Source organism: Chlorocebus sabaeus, chromosome 7 (assembly GCF_047675955.1).
Source record: "Chlorocebus sabaeus isolate Y175 chromosome 7, mChlSab1.0.hap1, whole genome shotgun sequence".
Lineage (NCBI taxonomy): Eukaryota > Metazoa > Chordata > Mammalia > Primates > Cercopithecidae > Chlorocebus > Chlorocebus sabaeus.
This window is the reverse complement of record NC_132910.1, coordinates 319,990-334,881: the sequence shown is the minus strand read 5'-3', so window position 1 is coordinate 334,881 and position 14,892 is coordinate 319,990. Positions and strand designations below refer to the sequence as shown.

At 45.2% G+C, this 14,892-nt stretch overlaps 1 protein-coding gene across 2 annotated transcripts in view; it reads left to right on the top strand.

Moving 5' to 3' along the window:
• LOC140711985 (disco-interacting protein 2 homolog C-like) overlaps positions 1 to 8,710 on the top strand; it is a 44,542-nt gene extending 35,832 nt beyond the window's left edge. The window contains exons 4-5 of one of the 2 annotated variants that reach the window (XR_012093334.1): positions 6,078 to 6,136; positions 7,399 to 8,710. The gene's annotated coding sequence lies outside the window, so the exon portion shown is untranslated. Of the gene's footprint in view, positions 1 to 6,077; positions 6,137 to 7,395 lie in introns of both variants that reach the window. The other variant, XR_012093333.1, reaches the window with a different exon arrangement.
• The last annotated feature ends 6,182 nt before the right edge of the window (positions 8,711 to 14,892 follow it).

Sequence of the window (14,892 nt, the reverse complement as noted above, 5' to 3'; positions counted from 1 at the left end):
ATCGATATTAACAATTATCAATGATACTATTAATAGGATACCGTTATTATGGATAATTATTTTAAATATATGATTATGCATGCTTAAAATAATTGTTAATATTGTTATATTACCAGCATCACTTAGTATTGATTTAAGTAACATTAATTGCTGATATCATTATTTTATTAATAGTGATATTACTATTGATTATTAATGCTTATCGTTAACATTTTCAAAAAGTATTTTACTATCTTTACTGTGATTATTAATATTGATTACTCTTAATTTTTCTTATATTTATTAATATTAATAATAGACTTGTAACTGATATCCGGCGGGGAGAGGATGATATCACTCCCAATATAGAAGAAAGTGTACACCCCTCTATGATGTGATTCCTGACAGCCAGGGGGTAGAGGATGACATTATTGAAACCATGGCAGTGGGTATACATCCCTTCAGTCGTCTTGTTCCTTATATCCTGGGTGGGAGAGGATGATACGACTCCCAGTATCGCAGGGGGCATAGACCTCCCCCGTGATATTGTCCCTAACATCCAAAGGTGGAGAGAATGATATTTCTTCTGATTTCACAGGGGGTGTACACCACCCCTATGATATGGTTCCTAATATCCAGGGGGCGAGAGGATGATTTTAGTCTCCATATTGCAGGAGGTGTACACTCCCTAGTGATATTGTTCCTAATATCCTGGGAGGCAGAGGACGATATCACTCCCAATATCGCAGGGGGTGTACACCTCCTTGTGATATGGTTCCCTCTATCCTGGGAGGGAGACGATGATACTAGTGGCAATATCGCAGAGGGTGTACATATCCACTGTGATATTGTTCTGAATATCCAGAGGGAGAGAAAATGATGTGACTCCCAATATCACAGGGTGTGTACATCCTCCTGTGATATTGTTTCTTACATTCAGGGGGAGAGGATGATATTACTCCCAATATCGCAGGGGTTGTACACACCTCCTGCGATATTGTTCCTAATATCCCGAAGGGGAGAGCATATTACTCTCAATATGGCAGGGGGTGTACACCTCCTTTGTAATATTGTTCTTAATATCCATGATGGGAGAGGATGATATGACTCCCAATATCGCAAGAAATGTACGGCCGCCTGTGATAGAGTTCCTAACATCTAGGTGGGGAGAGGATGATATTACTGCCCATATCGCACGAGTTGTAAAACCCTTTCGATATTTTGCCTACAATCCTGAGGGGACAGGATATTATTCCCGATAAGGAAGAAGGTATACACCCCCCTGTGACACTATGCCCAATATCCGCATTGGGAGACGATGACATTATGCCCAATATCACAGGGGATGTACACTCACCCTGGGATATTGTTCCTTATATTGAGAGGGGGAGAAGATGCTATTACTCCCAGTAACGCAGGGGCTGTGGCTGTACACCCCTCCTGTGATATTGTTCTTAATATCCTAAGGAAGAGAGGATGATACTACACCCAATATCTCATGGGCTGTACGGTGTCCGCTCAGAGATGTGTGGGGCTCTCTTTCACAAGTAACTCCTTCTCTAACTTTAGCCACATGCTGGTCATCCAGGGGCCTCCTAAAATCCAGGAGCATACAAACAAGTGGAATTTCTGAGAACCAAAGATGGCGCATGGCTCTGGTTGGGCTGCCACAGGCAGTTTTGTGAAAAGACAGAGATGTATTTCTCATAGTCCTGGAGTCTGGAGCTCCAAGGTCAAGGTGAGTTCAGGACTGGCTCCTCCTAAGGCATCTCTCCTTGACTGTCAGATGGCATCTTCTCTTGTGTTCTCATGCGGTGTCCCTCTATAGATGTCTGTGCTGATATCTTCTTCTTACAAGGGCATCAGTTCTAATGACTTCGTTACCTTAATCACCTCTTTAAAAGGTCTGTCTCCACATACAGACACATTCTGAGGTCCTTGGTTAGGACTACAACCTGGGAATCTTGGGATATGCAATTAAACCTGAAGCAGATGGGATCTTATAACTTGTGTCACCCAAGCTCATGCCAGAGCCCCATGAGGTAGCCCCAGGTCCCCCCTTTGATATGGTTTAGCTGTGTCCCCACCAAAATCCTGTCTTAAATTCTCATGTGTTGTGGGAGGATGGAAGTGATCATTTGACAGCAGAGAAGACAATTGCTGCCAGGGAGGGGAGAGGGGACCCCAGACCTCCGAAGGTTGGAGGGTCTCGGGACCTCGGCAGAGCAGGCAGCCCCACCCCTGTGATACCCCTGAGGATGGCTCAGGAGTTGGAAAAGGTGGAATCATATGTAGAGGCTGGTTGGAGAGATAGGAAGTTGTCGAATGAGTTTTTAAATATTTCCATCAAAATTCTTACTGCACCCTTGGTGTTGGTGGGGACCTGTGGCTTCTCCATGTGCCTGGCTTCTTCCTGCCTCTGACTCTGGGAGCCTGGCCTGGCCTAGGGCTGCTGGTTGGATTCATTGCTGGCAGCAGGTAGAAGGTGGAGGAGGGAGAGGAGCTGTCCTCAGTCCTCTCTTACTCATGCCTGTCCACGTTAGCAGCCTCTCCCCAGGCATCCCTTGCCCATGATCTGGGGAGTGCTATTCTCACTTCCCTTGGGCCCCGCCCACCGATCTCCAAAGAATCCCATCAGTGACTCCTTTTAATCACCTCTTTGCCTGTGACAAAGTCTTCTGGGACCTCCTGACTGATACAAGGAGAAGCCTGGCTATCTGTGCAACTCATAGAAGTGAAGTGAGTCATTCACACTGGCATGTATCTACAAGTCACACAGCTTTGCAACTGGAGTGACTTTAAGCTCATCTAACCAAACCTTCCATGACAGATGAGGACACCCAGAATCATAGAAGTGACTTGTTCCCATCTGGGTCGGCCACGCTGAGACTCAAGCGCGGAGTCTAGCAAAGCACACTTCGTCCTCCCTTAGAAGATCCTGCCCGCACGGTTCACCTCCACCTACCCTAGGTCTCCCCCACCCTCCCTTAGAGGGAAGCTCCTGCCAGCATGGCTCACCTCCACCTACTCTGGGTTTCCCCCACCCTCCCTTAGAAGGAAGGTCTTTGAAGGCAGCACGGTTCACCTTCCCCTAACCTAGGTCTCCCCCACCCTCAGAGGGGAGTCTTTGGGTCAGTCAAAAGACTACTCCGGATATCTGTAAGAACAAATGGTTTCCAGCACAGTCCTTTCCTGGGGTCTGCATTTTCCCTCTGGGATGCTTGGAAGTTGAAGGGGTCAGGCAATTCAAGTTCTCCCCAGTATCTCAGGGGCCACTGACACACAGGAAAATGTGCTGCTCTGCTCGCTGTTTGACTTTGATGGATGCAAATTTGTTCTAAATGAGCCTGACATTCATTAGCATGTAAACATATGTTACTGGTGGTGGCTCGCAGGGCCACATGCTGATGGATCTTGTGGGCTCTCCCCGTCGGACATCACCAGGCTGCCTGGGTCTGTGCTGCTTCTGGCTAAGGCTCCAGATGTTTTTGTGCACTGTGAAGTAGACATTTTAGCTACAGGGTTATGTTTTCTTCCACAAAAGAAACACAGACAAATCTGTGAAAAGAACTTGAGTTTATGTGCTGATCTACTGGAAGAAGACTCTTAGAATGTCAGCTGCTCAGTGTCTGCTTTGACTCCCGGGCAGTTCTCTCTGTCCTGTGGCTCAGAGATTCTGTGGGGCTGAATTATACATTTGATTCAGTTCTACTCAATATTTCCCCACAAGTAGTGCTGTGGATGCGACTGATGCCTTTAGAGATATCTGCAGCAGGAACAGTGCAGAGAATAAAACACACCATGCTAACATATTTTGAGCTGAAGGCAATTAAGAAGCACTCTGGCCTTCCCTCTAGTTTCTGAAAAGCACACAACATAATCATATTATACAAAAACAAAAGTGCCCTTTCTCCCCTCTCTGCCAGAAAGGACGCAGGTCAATCTCTGCAGACAACTTCAGACCCTTATCATTCAGGAAACAGCACCAGAGGAATTTACACATCTCTCATTTATTGGCCTTCCCACAATTTGTTGCCCCCAATGACCCAAAGTCCTTTTACTTTGTCTTGGCACTTCTATAAACATTTATTATCCTTGTTGAAAATGTTATATAAAAGAAAGGTCTGAGCTGTCTCTTTGAGATTCCCTCATGCCCTGTGTATCTCCCATGTATATATGAAATATACATGCTAATAAGCCTCCGTTTGCTTTTTTGGGAGTTCATCTGTCTTTTGTTATAGGAACCCCAGCCAATGAAGCTAAGATGGGTGGAAGAAAAGATTACATTTTTCTCCCCTGTAGTAGCATTATTCTAGCAATAGCATTCTTTTATTTTTTGATTTCTTTTGAATACACACACACACACACATATACACACAGCAATGTAAAATTCTAGCAATACCATTTTTTTTTTGTAGATTTCTTTTGAATACACACACACAGATATACACACAGCAATGTAAAAAGAAAGAAGTGTGGGGAGTCCTGATGAAATTTTAGGTCCCAGAGATACCTAAATATGTTGAGAAGTTGTCTTTAAACATTGATTTTTTTTTTCCCACATTTATTCTCATATTTTTTATTTTTTTTTTCTTCTGAGATACCATTTCTAGATTGTTTTCTCTACATTTTCTTGCACGTCCGAGAGAGTATGCTGGTTAGTAGTGTGTCCAATGCACCACCTCTGTCCTGGTCAGTAAAGAAATGTAGAAATAGAGAGGGATATGAGAGTTACGCTATACAGAGATGGAAACACAGATATGAGGTAAATAAAAACACGTGAAAACCCAGCATTTCTGGAACTCTCACCTACTCCTGTGCCGATATTCATCCTTCAGCTCTGCCTCCGTTCTTCCCTTCTTTTCTCATGCTATGGGGTCTGCTTTGGAGATGTTATCCACTTTCATTCTTCCAAAGTCAAGCTTCTAGCTTTGGTTGGAACTGCAGACCCATTTACTCATTCAGCAAATACTTTCTAAGCACATGGATAGTCACTGAGAATACCATGGTTCACCAACATGACCGTGGCCCCTGCTCTCACGAACCTGCGGCCTGATGGGGAGAATGGGCACTAATATGACATTCATTCTAATGGGTTTGTGATGAAGAACTGAGGAAAGCGCACCAAAGAAAGGGAAGTGGGGTTCTCTAAATTTATGCTGTAAAAGAATCTGGCGTATCTTGGGATGAGAGGTAGAAAACCGATGCATTCTGGAAGGTATGATCCCCTTGCAGTCTGGAGAGAAGTAGAGGTTGATTGTTGAGGGGGGGTGGAGTGTAGGGACACCACGGTCTAAACAGAGATGGGGGTGCGTGCAGAATGCCTCTTGCAGCAGGAAACAGGCACGTGCAAGGAAGTAAGCATGGGAGAAAGTGGCACAAGACAAGAATGAAGGCGGGCGAGCTAGGAAATGATGGTAGATGCTTTATTCTCTTAACAGCAATAGGATGCTGTTGAAAGCACTTGAGGGAGGTGGGGAAGTGGGTATGACATGTTTTGTGTTTGTAAAATTATCACATTGTCTTACCAAACTATACTCCCTATTGTTCATTTTTAAATTTTTAAGTTCTTGGATACATGTGCAGGTCTGTTACATAGGTAACACATGTGCCATGGTGGTTTGTTGCACCTGTCAACCCATCATCTAGGTTTTAAGCCCTGCATGCATGAAGTATTTGTCCTAATGCTCTCCCTCCTCTTGCCCCCACCCCCCAACAGGCCCCCGTGTGTGTCGTTCCCCTCCCCGTAGTCCATGTGATCTCATTGTTCAACTCCCACTTATGAGTGAGAACATGTGGGGTTTGGTTTTCTGTTCCTCTTTTAGTTTGCTGAGAATGATGGCTTCCAGCTTCTTCCATGTCCCTGAGAAGGACAGGAACCCGTTCTTTTTTATGGCTGCATAGTATTCCGTGGTATATATGTGCCACATTTTGTGTATCCAGTGTATCATTGATGGGCACGAGATAACCTCTTAACATGTGATCCAGCAATTGCACTCTTCGGTATTTATCCAAAGAGTTGAAAACTTGTGTTCACAGAAAAACCTGCACATGGACATTTATAGAAGCTTTAATCATAATTGCTAATTTTATTGCAGCTTTAATCATAATTGCTCAAACTTGGAGGCAACGAAGAAACCAAAATGTTCTTCACTAGGTGAGTGGATAAATAACCTGTGATATATCCAAACAATGGAATATTCTTTAGCACTGAAAAGAAGTGAGCTGTCAAGCCATGAAAAGACATGTAAGAACTTTAAACATGCACGGTTACACAAAAGAGGCCCATCAGAAAAGACTAAATACTGTAAGCTTCCAACTAAAGGACATTCTGAAATACTCTAAGCTTCCAACTAAAGGACATTCCGAAAAAGGCCAGACTATGGAGTGAAAATATCTGTGGTTCCCAGGTGTTGGGAAGAGGGAGAGATGATGAGGTGGAACACGGAGATTTTTAGGATTTTAGTGCACCTGCTCTGTACGATGCTATCATGGTAGATACATGTCATGACACATTTGTTCAAACCCATAGAACCAGCACCAAGACGGAGCCCTCATGTAAACTGTGGACTCTGGGTGACAATATGTCAACGTAGGTTCTTCAATTGTTACAAATGCTCCCTCTGGGCAGGAGTGTTGTTAGTGGGGGAGGCTGTACACATGGGGAAAAGGAAGGCATGTAGAAGGACTCTGCACCTTTCCCTCAATTTTTCTGTGAAGGTGAAACTGCCCAAAAGATAGTGTATTTTTAAAAAATAAAGGGAAAAAAATGGAAACAAAAAGTCCTCACAAAAATCAAATGAGAAAATGATCACACTGGGTGCTTCAGGTCAAAATGGAAGAACAAGGGCTGTATTTACCATCCCACCTGATGACTTTTTTCTCACTGCTTTTCAGCATTGTTTTGGAATTTAGTCAGTACAATAAGGCAAGTTAAAATACATAAAATGCACCCTTATTAGAAAATAAGATTTAAAACTATCTGTATCTGCAGGTGACGTGATCACCTGTGTGGAAAATCTCCTGAAATCACAAAAAGCCACTAAAACTAATAATAATAAATTACTAATAAGTGAGTTTGGAAAGTTTGCAAGATACAAGCTAAACACATAAACAATATTTATCTCTTTATACACTGGCAAAGAAATAATTGGAAATGGAAATTTACAAAGCAATATTTATAGCACATCAAAACATGAAATACTTCAGACTAAATCTGGCAAAAGATGTGTAAGATCTATATACTGAAAAGCAGGCAGTGATGTTGAGATAAATTAAAGAAATAAATGAAGTGATATAATGTGTTCATGGATCAGCAGGCTCAATATTGTTAAGATGTCAGTTCTGCGCTTGTGGATCAGAGGTTTAATGCAATTCCAATCAAAATCACAGCATGATTTTATTTTTGTTTTTCAGTAGAAATGAACTAGTGGATTCCAAAATGTGTCCGGAAATTTAAAGAACCCAACAGAGCTAAGACAACTTGGAATAAAACGGTGGAGGACTTACCTGAACTATCAAGATAGTGTGGTATTGGTATAATAAGAGAAAACTGGGTTAATGAAACCTCCTACAGGGTCTAGTAATAATCTGACAAACATGTTACATATACGTAGTGGATTTTTGAATAAAGGTTCAAAGACATCAAATTAGAGAAAGGACGATAATGATGATAGAAGGATTAAATACCGTAGGCCAAAAAGAGAAAAAAGAGCTCCTGTTAAATATCTTCACATTGTTGTTGTCACTCATGCAATTCAATTCACATTTTGTGTGTCTAAAGTTGAACAGACCTCTTCATCCTCTTTCCCCAATTCACTCCACAGAGATGCTGATGTCTTTCAGTGGAACTTGGAAGTTTGCTATTCTTCTTAAAATGACTCTCTTAGATACTGTTTATGCAAGAAGTTGTGGGACTATAACTTACAAATACTATTCTAAACCTTGGAATCACACGTTCCCCTTTTTCTCTACTTAGCGTTTCTAATAAGTTTCCCATTTCCTCTTTCTCCTTCATATTTACTGCATTCCTTTTAGTTCAGGCTTTTGTTACCCCACTTGATGTCTTGATGTGGTCACCTGAATGTCCTTCGTGTTCCAGCCTCCAGGAATCCTTCCTTCATGACCCTGCAGAACTGCCCTCCAGACCCGCAGGTGTGACCTGGAATCAAGGATCTCAAAGCCGAGTGGGATCTGAGAGGCTATCTAGACCAATCCTCCATTACAGACGTCAACCTTTTGATGACTTCACTTCAGAGCCCAAAATATTTGCACTGCAGGCAGAATCACCTAAATCACTTAATGTGATGTTCAGTCTTCCTGTGGTATTTTCCTCCCCTCATCTCCCTACTTTCGGTCAGCCATTTCTCACTCATGACACCGAACCCATCATTCACATCACATTATTGTTCTCCACACACACACATTTGTTTTCTGCCTGGGTTTTTTGTAACATTATTCCCTCTGCTGGAAATATCATTTTCCAAGATCTGACTACAGAATTTTAACGTATTCCTCAAAATGACTCACATACTTGACCAAATGGCTGCAGATTCTGTCACCTCCTCTCTTGTCCTATGGCAACCTGGAGAATCTTCTTCTCTTAGCCAATAGGACTTATCATGGTCCTTCTTGATCTTAACAATAGTTTAGCAGGACTGAGAACTGGGACGTAGATTTTTCTCCCAGGGGTGAGCACTGTCTTAGTTTAGCAGATCTCCCTAGGTCTCCATTCGAGTTGTAGAAAAGCAGCCCATAGGGCATGGTGGGGAGGAGAAGAAGGGGAACTAAGCTGTGTTGCATGAAAATGGACAGTTGTGACCCTTACTCCGGGGTTGGGAGTTGAGGCCACTAGGAAGGAGAAGCTGTAAGGATGAAGACGAGGCATAAAAAGTGATGCAGGTCGGGTGCGGTGACTCATGCCTGTAATCCCAGCACTTTGGGAAGCCAACATGGATGGATCACGAGGTCAAGAGTTCAAGACCAGTCTGACCAATATTGTGAAACCCTGTCTCTACCAAAAATACAAAAATTAGCTGGGTGTGGTGGCACATACCTGTAGTCCAGCTACTCGGGAGGCTGAGGCAGGAGAATCACTTGAACCCAGGAGATGGAGGTTGCAGTGAGCCAAGATCATGACACTGCACTCCAGTCTGAGTGACACAGCGAGACTTCATCTCAGAAAAAAAAAAAAAAAGAGATGCATAGTAACAAGACTGCCCGAGGAGAAGAGGCAATCAGCAACCTTCTCCAGGGTGGGATGGCTGAAGACCCCTTAAGAACAAAGGTGTCTACTTTCCTTCTTTAGGATGCTCTATCGTGATTTAATGAACCCTCCCAATCTACTGTATTCAGTATTTGGCATGAGTCAATTTAGGGGAATTCTAGAAAACATAGCTGGCTGTTATCATCAGGTTAATGTAGATTGGGAGGAAGGGAAAAACCCCAGGAGACACGTAGGAAGGACAATACGTGAAAACAGAAGAAACTTGGAGTCAGTTCACCCTTCAAACAAAATCCAGTTTCCAGAAGACATTGTGAGGGCTGCTGGGTCTTCTTCACCTGAAGATGGGGGATTCCAGATACTTGAATCTCACAGGATGGGGTGATCACCATCAGCTCTCAAATGGGATGAGTTATAATATCTTCTATCCGGAGGTGGTAAATAAGAGGTTAGGTACACGACTGTGGTCATCACAATTTTGTCAAGATTGCTATTTTTACTTCCATGTCATAGATGGAGATCCTGATGCTTGTGGAAATGATTTGCTCAGGGTCTCACCATCAAAAGTGGCAGAGGAAAGATTCCAACATATTTTAAAAGCTGCAAACTGAGCTGACTCCCATCCATGCTGTCATACCGACTTTGAGATTTCAATCCTCCTGAAGGCAGGAAACTTATTCCATTTGCTTTTATACCCTCCATAACACTAGTGAGCAAGTTTTGCTCAAAGTAACATGGAATATTTTGCTGACTCAAGGGGAAAAAGAAGAGACTTAAATGACACCATCACAAGTCAACATTCAAGGAACAGAGACATATTTAGCATTAGCTGTCTCAGTCACATCAACATTAACATGCACGTTTATCCTTTACATGGGAGTAAGACAGCAAACACAATTGAAAAAATGAGCCAAGTGTAAAAAATTTGTCACAAAGGGATGGATTTAGACAGGAGAGCAGTGAAGTAGGTTATAAAATGGTCAGCATAATCCATTTTAATGAATTAGCTGAAACATGCAAAGCATGTAGGATTTCTGGGAGAAGTGTACAAACACACCAAATGTTTGTCCGACATTTTCTTCACTGCTTCTGTCTTTCCACAGGGCTGGAGATGATGTTGACCAACGGCCTTGGGAGGAGAGGTTGCAGCTGAGCCCACACCCTCTCAAACTCCTTCAGACTGTTTGTTTTTGTAGACTACTTTACCATTAACAACAAATCCTAAGATTCACTCAATCAGTACAGCAGTCATTGGCCAGAGTTCAAATTTCTGATTCGAAGGAATCTGCACTCTGCCTGCCAGGATCGACTATTAATGGCTTTATCCGTAGAGGAGCTGTGTCTTTGCTCACTACGGAACAGTACTGAGGCTTCGAAAGGGGTATTTTGCTGGTCACCTCCTGGTCATCCTTCTGCTCACCTGGTCACCTCCTGGTCATCCTTCTGCTCACCAAGAGCAGATACTGTTCTCAGCCCCTTACATTTACACAAGGTCGTTTAATTCTCACATAGCCCTTTCAGATAGATGTGACTATTACCCCCATTTTACAGAGGAGGAAACCGGGAGGCAGAGGACATAGGTGAATTGTCCCAGATCACAGAGCTGGCCATGGAACTGGGACTTGCACCCGGCCAGCCTGGCTCCAGAGTTCACTGCCCTCCTCCTGTACGGCACGTGTGACCTGCAGTAATTACCGCCCAAACAGGCAGGCACTGCGGATAGCCAAGCACACCTCTTCCAACTTCAGCACGGAGGAAGGTTCCTTTTCATTCTGGTGTTCAGCTCAGTTAGGACTGTTTTTATCACCATAAGGACGCACAACCCAGAAAGCCTAGACACCTGCCGTTGCCTTCCACGGTCATGGTTTTCTACTTTTTGGCCTCATTTTCCTGAGGACTTGGCCTGCTGGGACGTGAATGATGCGTTACTACTGTAGGGACAGTGGTTCAGGTCTCACATTATGGAGGAGGAAGCCAGGAAGATAGTGAGGTACCCAGCAGGGTTCACATTACCGAGGAGGAAAGGAGGGTGGAGACAAGGGGGCTGGAACAGTCTGTCATAAGCTTTAGCATTTACAAGGTTCGCTGAAGATTATCTGATTTGATCGTCACAATAGCTTACAAGATAGGCAGAGGCATGACTATTTTCACTTCATAAAATGAGACCCCAAAAACTGATGATGACCACGTGCTCTTCCCACAGGCTCCCAGAAATCATCCTCAAATCATCTCTCAGTTGTATACATGTGATAATATCTCAGTCACGTCCCCTCTCTGCAGAGAGATTTTACTGCCGCCCTGCTGCTCCTTCGCACCCCTGCCCTCTCCTGCATTTCAGCCATGCCCACCATCCATGGGGACTCTGCACAACCCCACCCCCTCGCTGCTGCTGAAGGCTTGGGTCACCTTTACCTTTCATTTCCACCTACAGAGACCAGTTCTTCCTTCAAATGCAGCTCAAACTCACTCATTGTGTGAAGCCTTTCTGTCATGTGTAAAATCAGTCTATGGAATGCTTCATTTAGGAGGTGCTTACGTTGCCTCATTGGCTGTGATCAGGACCCAATTCTGAGCAAACCAGGTGGTCCCCTCTCCGCATCTCTGCTCCAGTGCACTTAAAACAAGGATTCCTGGAAGCATCTTTTTAGTCCAATTCATGCATGAGTCTGCCCCACACGCTGCAGAAAAGCCCTGGTGGTTGGCGGTCAGGGTTCGGGGCCCCCAGGTTGGTAAGGAGAGCTTAGTGCCCTCTCTGGACTTGTCGCTCAGAGACCCACGGCTGGAAGGGAAGAAACTTGCATCCTGTGAAACATCTAGGCCCCGAGACCCACTCAGGAGCGGAAAATGGGGAAGGACCCTTGAACAGACCCTCGGGAGGGCAGACAGCGGGAGTCACAGAAGCTACCAGGGAGGGAGAGAGGCAGGCAGTGAGGCCAGAAGTGATGTGGCCAGGAGGGAGGTGATGTGACCAGAGGTGAGGTGGTGGGGGGATGACACGGCATGGTGTGGGGAGGAGAGGTGGCCAGGGAAGGAGACACAGCTGGAAGGAAGTGACAAGAGGGGTCTCCAGGCCCCAGACTGTGCCTGATTGATAGATGACATTTTAATTAAGATGCTATATCTAACGAAAAGTAGCAATTTAGAACCACTGTGTACATTTAAAGCATGGTACAAATTGAGCACATTTCCCAAACCAAAGAACAGTGCATTGAAGGAAAAAGTAGCAGCTCACCCAAAAAAAAAATGAGTAAAGAAAAAATTCATTTCAGATCAGAAATAAAGAGATCCTACAGCTCTTCTAGTCCAATCCCTACCCTAATGTGAATGGGGGGGAAAGGAAGTACATTCTAGTCAGTCAGAATTAAAGGCAAAACCAATCCACTTTACTTTCTACTTGACAGAAAACAAGAAGCTCATCAAGGAATCCCTACAAACAGTAGCTTTAGTGGTTCCCAAAATGCAAAATTCACCTACAAATTAAATCCACTGCTAAGTGTGTATAGAGTAATTTTTTTCATTATTGCCTTCCTCATCCCCAGGGGCTTTTTTAGACCTTCTTTCCCCTTAATTGCCTCCAACACCCAGGAAATTTAAACCCCACAAGTAAACCGTGTCTCGATTCATGCACAGCGTCCTTTGGAGCAGACAGTCCGTTGCTCTAAGACGTTCTTGTCACCTAAGCACCGAGTACAGCCTGAGAACGCACAACACGCACTCACACAAACTCAAACAACAGGTGAGATATGGCACATGAGGAAGACAAGATAAATGAGCTTCACCGACACCCCAGATCCAACAAGAAATGACACACGGAGCCTGCTCGGGTGCAGATGACTCCTGGAAAACAGCCAAAGGCAGCATTTGGAGAAGCAGCACCGCAGGCCAGGAAGGTCTGGGGGCTTTAGAAGGGAGGGGCGCCCCGACCAGGTACTGGGGAATTCAGAAGGGAGTGGTGCCCCGATCACTTCCTGGGGGGTTCAGAGGGGAGGGGTACCCTGACCACGTGCTGGGACTTCAGACGAGAAGGCGCCCTGACCGGTTCCTAGGGGTGGCAGGACAAGCCCAGGGTTCCGTCGTCACTTTTTACTCCCTACTCCCAAATCTCCCCCTGAAGTTGCAGCCAGTCCAGGTATTCATTTACCCATAAAATTAAGTATCTGTGAGTAACACAAGTCACTAATCCACACAGATCTGAGTCCACAGATACCTCCCAGAGACGCCACCATTCTTTCTGGTAGAAGAGCAGCCCAGGGGCCCACGCTGCTAGGAAGGGAGACTGTCTCCAGCCTGACGCTGCAGAGTCCTCAACACAAAGTCTACCTTCTGGAACCATGCCGTCTCCTACAGAAGCAACTAGGGGCATGTAGGGTTTTTTAAAATCTTTTTTTTTCTTAAGACAGAGTCTCCCTCTGTCACCCAGACTGGAGTGCAGTGGCTCGATCTCGGCTTGCTGCAACCTCTGCCTCTCCAGTTGAAGTGATTCTTCTGCCTCGGCCTCCCACGTAGCTGGGATTACAGGCACCTGTCACAACGCCCGACTAATTTTTTTATATTTTTAAGTACAGATGGGATTTCACCTTGTTGGCCAGGCTGGTCTTGAACACCTGACTTCACATGATCCACCCGCCTCGACCTCCCAAACTGCTGGGAACACACGCATGAGCCACGGTGCCCTGCCCATATAACTATTTAAATTTGACTAAAATTAAATAAAATTAGGTCAGTTTCTCATTTACACTTCAAGCATTCAGTTACCCACAGGCGGCCACTGACCAGAGGCTGGTAGAGATGTCACACTCCACACTGTAGAAGGATCTAGGGACGAAATGGCTCTAAGATCATCTCAGCAGCTTTATGTTGAAGCTACTGAAGTTTTACTCTGATTATTATAGACATCAGCATTTTCCCACTTAAAAATGTCAGTGCTATTGCAAGGATCAGATCTGTGGCTTCCCAGCAGCTCTTCTCTTCCTGGACAGAGAACTGTAGAGCATCTGCACTCTGCCTCCACACTAAGGGATAGTAGAAGCCTCCATATAAAATCAGGGGGAGAAAAAAAAATGAATCCCTAGTCCGCCTCTCCCCCTATGATTTTGTGAAACTCCTCTTAATATGCAGAATAACTGCCAGAGTTGCAATAAAGAAGCATCCCTTGACCAGGAAGCAGTAGGGGAGCAAGAGGAGGGAGATGTGAAGACCCTCCATTCCCTTTGGGACCCCAGGCCCAGCCAGGACTGAGAAGGGCAGCACAGCCCGGCAGACCCGCACACCTGATGCGAACCATACACACGGCTTCCCTGGGCCTCGGTCCCCTGCTCTGCCCTCACTGGCCACTGTAGCTCTGGGTAGAGGCAGTTCCCTGAGCCCCAACACCCACAGCCAGTCCCCTCCTTGCAGGTCTCAGCTCTGCTCTCACTGCCTCCCTGATGCTTCTCATCATCATCCGCGTACCGTGTCGCCTCTACCCCACAGCCCTTGCTACCGCCCACCCACCACGGAGCCTAGCACACAGCAGGTGCCTGAGACGCCCCAATGGGCGGGCATGCCAGGGTAGGGCTTGGAGTTCCAAGGGCGACGTCCCGCATACCACCACAAGTGCCGCGGAGGCTATGGAAGGGATCCAGGATTCAGGCCTGCACTCAGCTTCTCCTGGCCCCCGAGACCAAGAACCTAGCAAGGGAGCGCAGCTG